The sequence below is a fragment of the Pristiophorus japonicus genome, chromosome 25, assembly GCF_044704955.1.
Source record: "Pristiophorus japonicus isolate sPriJap1 chromosome 25, sPriJap1.hap1, whole genome shotgun sequence".
Taxonomy (NCBI): domain Eukaryota; kingdom Metazoa; phylum Chordata; class Chondrichthyes; family Pristiophoridae; genus Pristiophorus; species Pristiophorus japonicus.
The window spans coordinates 24,130,845-24,138,504 of NC_092001.1; the positions used below are offsets into that span (position 1 = coordinate 24,130,845).

General features: G+C 45.4%; 1 non-coding gene across 1 annotated transcript; it reads right to left on the reverse strand.

The window, feature by feature from the left end:
* Positions 1–7,262: 7,262 nt before the first annotated feature.
* trnar-ucg (transfer RNA arginine (anticodon UCG)) lies at positions 7,263–7,351 on the reverse strand. The gene is given in 2 exon segments: positions 7,263–7,298; positions 7,315–7,351. It is a non-coding gene; the product is annotated as a tRNA-Arg (tRNA).
* Positions 7,352–7,660: the final 309 nt, after the last annotated feature.

Sequence of the window (7,660 nt, forward strand, 5' to 3'; positions counted from 1 at the left end):
AATGGTTTGAATTCCTCAGGGAATGCCCCGTACGTGGCTGCCCAGTCCCCATTTAGGACACATTTCTTGACTAAGGACAGTAGTGGGTCTCTATTTGTCCAGATTTTGATCTGACAGGCTGTCACAGGTGAGCCTTCGCTTTCGAAAACATCAACAGCCATGACCATCTCAGCAGCATGCTCAGTTCGCCTCTCAGTGGTGGCTAGTGGGAGCCTGCTAAGTGCATCGGTGCAGTTTTCAGTGCCCGGTCTGTGCTGAATTGTGTAGTCATCGGCGGCTAACGTGAGTGGCCCGTCTGTATGGGGGCCAATGCATTTGCATTGATGGCCTTGTTGTCAGCCAAAAGGGACGTTCGGGGTTTGTGATCTGTCTCCAGCTCAAACTTCCTGCCAAACAGGTAATGGGTCATTTTTTTTACACCATATATCCATTCAAGCGCTTACTTTTCTACCATCCCGTAGCCCCGTTCTGTCTGGGAAAGACTACTGGAGGCATAAGCTACCGGCTGTAACTGACCATTGGCATTCACATGCTGCAACACATACCTGACCCCATAGAACGACGCATCACATGTTAAATCAAGTTTCTTACATGGGTCATATAGCGTTAACATATTGTTGTAGCATAACAAATTTTGTGCTCAATTAGAAGCCCTTTCCTGGCTGTCCCCCCCGCGCCCCCCAGACCCATTCACGACCTTTGTGCAGGAGCACGTGCCGCGGCTCTAACAGCCTGCTCAATTTGGGAAGAAAGTGACCAAAATAATTCAGGAGCCCCAGGAATGAATGCAACTCTGTCGTGTTACGGCGTCTGGATGCTCTCTGGATCGCTTCCGTTTTGGACACAGTAGGTCTGATCCCGACTGCTGCTACCCTCATCCCCAGCAATTCTACTTCTGGAGCTAGGAAGATGCACTTCAGTTTTTTCAGTCACAGACCTACCCGGCCATCGCAATCGGGGTAAGTTTGCCGCCTCGCAGGCCAGAAATGATTTATGCTACCTTACAGCAGGATTTTAGAACAGCAAACCTGTTGCACTGTCTGTCGGCGGTGACCAGTTTATAAGCAACAATGTCTGAGGGTAATTTCTGATCAGGAAACTAACCGCTTAATTGCAGAGATTCAATGTTAATTTAGATCTGGGATAATTGTGATCCATGGAGCATTAACCTGCCCTTACATTGATACTGTGGGTGGCTCGGAAAGGCGCCTTTGGTTTATTAGATTAAATCCTGTCCGCTTTACTTGCTCTTGGACACACTGGTGGTTTTCTTGCGCAGCAGCACAGCCTGTATATCAGGCAGCATACCGCCCTGAGCGATGGTCACCTTTCCCAGCCGCTTGTTGAGCTCCTGGTCGTTGCGGATGGCCAGCTGCAGGTGTCTGGGGATGGTTCGCTTCTTCTGGTTGTCGCGGACTGGGTTGCCGTCCAGCTCCAGGATTTCAGCGGTCAGATACTCGAGCACAGCAGCCATGTAGACCGGCACCGGCACCCACACGCTCAGCGTAGTTTCCCTTCCGCAGAAGCCTGTGAACACGGCCCACCGGAAACTGCAGTCCGGCCCGGGAGGAGCGAGACTTGGCCTTGGCCCGAGCTTTACCGCCGGTTTTTCATCTTCGAGACATTTCCACAATCTACACGTTCATGGAAAGAATGAAAAACTCCTCCCACATCTGCCTGATACGTTCTGGAGGAATGCAGCGAGCGAACTAGTGATTGGTCGCTCTGTGGTGAATTTCATTGGTCCTTTCGGATGACCAATCGCAGCCTGTTTAGCCCACCAAAGAAACCTGGGCGGAAATGACTGTTCTGAACAGTCAGTCTTCGAAAGATTTAGAAATTCAAAAATCCCGCCAATAATTGTTAAAATTGCGGATTATGTTAGTAACTTCCCCATTAGCCAAATATTTCCTTACACTTTTTGTTTCCCATTGTCTTAATCCACATTTCACTTGCAAATTCCAGGCTGTTACAATCAGGATTAAGTTCGGGTTCAGTTTCAAACGATATGTAATGGGAGGGAATCATTCCCCACTTATTCTGTAACGGGACACAATCCACTCAATCTTTGTAAAAGTTGGATTACATAGATTATCGATCGATCCCCCGCACAGGCAGCAGTGAGACCAGAACTGGGAGTCCTTCTGTGAAAAGGGAAGAGGGACAGAATGTTCAAAATGCCCCGCTTCTGGTCTCTGTAAGAACTCCCATTCTGGGTTGTTACACTCGGACTCGAAGGTTAATAAACGGTTTGACTCCCAAGTCGAATTTTCTTTTAAATTGAAAAGGGCGTGAGAGAGAACGAGGTGGCTAAAGTCTGAGTCTCACCCTAAAACAAGTTTCTAATTCTTCGGCAGGCGCTGCAAATAAACAGGTCTGAGTGCAAAGGGAAAGGGCGACCAGGGGCAGTGTTTGTAGTCTAGGGCGGGAAAAGGAAGAACCGGACAGTAAATTCAGTTATCTGAGAATTTAAAACTAAATCTACAGCTGGAACTGCAAAGGTCCCCACACACTTGTTCAGGAAATAATTACAGTAAATTGAGTCTACAGGGAGATGTGTTTGTGCAGCTCTTTCAGAGAGGTTGTGCGTGTGTGCAGGGACAAAGGGTGGGCGGTGCTTCAAGATGTCTGTCAGTTTGATTGGTCACATGTTTATGTCCAGCTCAGTGGCCCCTGATAGGGAGCCTTGTTGTTCTGATAGTTGCCTGGTGACCCTGGGCCAGCACGCCTCACCCTATTGGGTCAGACCAGCCCACGCTAACCGTATTGGGCCAACCCAGCCTCACCATAATGGGCCAACACAGTCTCATCTCCTTGGGTCAGCCCGGGCTCACACTATTGGGCCAGACCGGGCTCACCCTATTGGGTCACCCAGGCACATCCTATTGGGCCAGCCCGGGTTCAAACTATTGGTCCAGCACAAAAGGCCCAGTGATCAGCAGAGAAAATCAGCAGCTCATTTATTTTATTCTCACTTTGCGTACTTACCCAACCATGTAAGCTGGAAATTATGAATACCATCTTCCTTTGAATGTGGAAGGAGAAACATTTTTCAGTTCTGTCTGTGGGAAAATATTTCAAACATCAGTGTGACTGTAAAAGCACCGAGACACACATACCCTTTCCGCGTGAGAATGTTCCAGTGCACTGACTGTGGAAAGAGCTTCAACCAGTTACACAGCCTGAAAAACATCGCACCACTCACAGCGGAGAGATGCTACACGTGTTATGTGTGTGGACGAAACTTCAACTGATCGTCCAACCTGGAGAGACACAAGGACACCTGCTCCATGGAGAAATCATGGAAATGTGGAGACTGTGAGAAGGGATTCAGTTCCCCGTCTGATCAAGAAATCCATCATCACAGTCACACTGGGGAGAGACCATTCACCTGCTCTGTGTATGGCCAAGGTTTCACTCAGTCATCTGATCTGCTGAAACTCCAGCGAGTTCACACTGGGGAAGTGTGGGAAGGGATTTACTCAGTCATTTGAATTGCGAGTTCGCAAGTGACTGCAGGGGTTGGGTTCTACTGTTATTACTGCTGTTAATCACATCCTGACTGAATCGTGTTCATTCTGTGAGTTGGGATTTGTTTCTGCTGATGTTAACCACACATAAAACTGGGCGGGAGTTTACTATTTTGATATTTCAAATAACAGTGTGTCGATACTTGATGTCTCCATGATAAGAGGAGACAAATTGATGTCTTGTTATCGACTGCTTCATTTTGCGCCTTTACTCCTTTCTAACTCTAGATTGTATCAGTTCTCAGACCTTTGATTACTCTCAGGACAAGTCACAGTTCCCCATACCGTCCAGAGTGCCTTGATGTCCAGGGTAGGGGTAGCTTACACGCCCAGGATCACTAAACACAAAATCCAGTCTGTTAATTACTTACAGATACTGGAATTTTCGTGTGTCCACAGCATCTCTCTCAGCTTCAATGTGTGAATAGAATATCACACCTGCAAAGCTGGTTTCAATTTAAATTTGAATCCACTCAGTAAATGTATTTTTAAAAATATCTACAAGTAAACCGATCACATCAACTAATTGTCAAAGGTTTACAGTCAACTAGATGGACAAGTAAAAACATCATGGCCCAATAACACAGCTCGATATTCACAGGAGAAAGTTTGTTATCTAAGTCCTCGAATGTCAGTTGGTGAGATGAGAGACTGAATCTCTTTCCACACTCAGCTGATAAATGGCCTCTCACTGATGTGTTTCCACCGAACGCATATCTGCATCCATTTCCACATTCCCCACATTTACAGTGTTTAGTCAGCTGGGCACACGAGTCTCAGAGGTTGACGAATGATTGAAGTTCTATCCACGCACAGAACATGTCTACTGTTTCTCACCGCTGTGATTGGTGTTTTTCCAAAGGCTGATGATAACGTGATCCTAATGAACCTGGTGAATCTCTCAAATCTTGACGTGATGTTTGGTTTGAGTTACCAAGCTGCAGATTCTCCCATTCTAATACCCTGCAAATGTAGGTTACAAAAGTTGTTCATTTAAGTACAGGATATAATTCAGAATAGACAAATCTAGATTCTATAGGACATTCTGTCCCCTCCTGTCCCTCCAAAGATGTAAAAGCCTTATTCTAGACACTCTCCCTCCATCCTTACTGTCTAAAATCAACTGCGAGTTACTTTCTCCAGGAAGTGCTGAAACTGGCTGGGTGCAATTCCACAGAAATTTGTTAAACTCTGGTGCTTCACCATCAGTCGACTCAGTGAGTGGGAGCAGGATTTCCACTGTGGTCGGCATCAAAGCCGAATCCAATCCTACCACCAAATGACATCCACAAACCTCCCAATTGATGTCACTGGACCAGTATCAAGAGCAAGGACAGTGGCTAATTTTTACTCATATTTACCTCAGTGGTACTGAGGACAATTATAACCCCTGAACTGCTGCCTTGGCTGAGATCAACTAACAGCCCAGACCAAGGACCGAACTTGTGAATTTCCCAGTCAGTATTGCAGAGTGATCTAAAATGTGGGGGGTTGACGGAGGGTTGGAAAGAATATTTTGAAACACATTTTACTCCACATTTAAACAAAACCTTCATCACACTGCACAATCATGAAATTTTTCCAAATTCAACAAGCAAGTCAAATGGATTATAAAAACAATGTGCCATTTTAGAAAGGCTCAAGTCAATCGAATAGACAGCTTTACAATCACAGGACAATACAGAAGGGAGCGAATGTTAATGGGAGCTCGGTTAGTGAAGTCCGCCGACACACTGAGATAAACTGGACTGTTCCTTTAAGTATAAATCGGCAGAGAAAAGAGAGTCCCTGTCCCTTTAAATAGCTGCCCCATTCCCCCGGGCAGTGGGAGGAGCAACGCCGAGCAACCTCTTGAGGTGCTGACACAGCAAACGTCGCCGGATTGGTTCCCGCAAGTTCCTAAAGTCCTAACAAATAAATTGCATCAGGTTAAGTAGAACAACTGAAAAGACTGCACATAGAGTCGGTGCTATGTGTGTGTGTGTGTGTGTACACAAAACAAATCATGCTTAATCTTTGGGAGAAATAAGCTACTTTCTGCACCAGTTATTATCCAGCATTTTATTTCCTATTAATTACAATGTAATTGCAGAGTGTTTAATTCATTTACCATTTATTGATGACCCATTGTCTTGTGTGCTATTGTTCAGAAAGTGGGAAGGGAATTAAATCTTTGCTCTGGGATTTGGACGCTGTGGGAACATCGGCGCAAAATCACACGTTTAAATACGAAATGTGTGTCTGTTTTCTCACATGTCGACCGGCTGTGAGAAATGGAACTTTGAGTAAAAAACGGCTGTGCTCGTCCGCGAACCTCTCACATATCAAACGTGATCATCTCTAAACAAGTATCAATCCCCTGGACCAAAGAGCCGCCGACAGTAAAAAGTGTAGCTCTCAGATTCTGACGGTAGTGAGAAAAGATATTAGGCCCATCGTGCTTGTGCTGTCCCTCAGTGAACTATCTAACTAGTCCCACTCTCTACAGTCCTACATATGTTATCCTTTTGACGAATATATTATTAATTTGAGACATGATATGAGCAAAATACAGCATCCTTGCAAGTAAAAGGGGAATTTGGTGATGAGGTTAAATGTGAATGACAAACCGACCAGCAAGGTCAAAGCTGTAAGACAACGACGAAGAGAAATCGTACCCATGCGTGCAGAGCACAATAGATAAGCAGTCCATCGCCTTAACCTCTCGGCCACCTCGTCTCTGTTTTAACATATCGTCAGCCATTCAATCTCCTGCTTTTTGTATCAAAACAGAAATAATGTGCAAGAAAGTCCACTTCAGAGTTTGCTGTGCCCGTGCATGCAGATCGACAATGATGAAAACTTGCCATGAGATTCTTTAAGCAAACAGCCTTCATTTCCTTCAGGTGAGTGAGTGGAAGAGATTATTGGTTTCTCGGCAGAATCACAACAAAGAATATAAAATTTCACGTAGCGAGCTAAGTTGACCGCGGCGTAAAATCACAAGTTTGTACGTGAAATATGTCTGTTTTCTCACATGTCGAGCGCTGTTAGAAGCGGAAATTTGAGTAAAACTTGACGGGGCTCATCCGGGATTTGGCCCGTGACCTCTCGCATTTCAAATGTGATCATTCCGAAGCGAGAATCATAACCGTGGACCAACGAGCCGCCGAAAGTGAAAAGCGAAGCTCTCAGATTCTGACGGTAGTGAGAAAAGATATTCGGCCCATCGTGCTTTTGCTGTCCATCAGGGACCATTCTAATTAGTCCCCCTCGCCATAGTTCTGCAACTGATCACTTTTTGACGAATATATTATTAATTTGAGATATGACATGAGGAAAGTACAGCATCCCTGTAAGTAAAAGGGGAATTTGGCGATGAGGTTAAATGTGAATGTCAAAACGTGGTCAAGCTGTAAGCCAACGACGACAAGAATGGGATTCGAACCCATGCGTGCAGAGCACAATAGATAAGCAATCCATTACCTTAAACCCTCGGCCACCTCGTCACTGCTTTAACAATCATCAGCCATTCAATCTCCTGCTTTTTGTATCCAAACAGAAATAATGTGCAAGAAAGTCCACTTCAGAGCTTGCTATGCCCGTGCATGCAGATCGACAATGACGAAAACTTGCCATGAGATTCTTGAAGCAAACAGCCTTCCATTACTTCAGGTGAGTCACTGGAAGAGATGGTTGGTTTCTCGGCAGAATCACAACAAAGAAGATAAAATTTCACGTAGCGAGCTAAGTTGACCGCGGCAGGACTCGAACCTGCAATTTTCTGATAAATTTGCGGTTGTAATCGAAGTCAGACGCCTTATCCATTAGGCTACACGGCCTCTGCCCGCACCAGCTCTTGTGTTGTTGTGTATATTGTGAGCAAATTCAGGGCAACTGCAATATCAAGGAGTGGATTTTGGGAAAGAGGAGCATATTTCGAGTGAATGTACAGATGCACTGCGATCTGGGTGCGCACCGGCGCAGGCAAGCCCAATGTAAATTGAATCACACAGTTTAACAATTCGGTCATTGCAGCTGAAATCATACTCATTCTCAAACAATACAGGATGACCCGGGTTTATGAGAAAATCCGTTTTAAAGGGAAAGATTAGGAACCGGAACTGACAACCAGCCCATTTAAACAGACA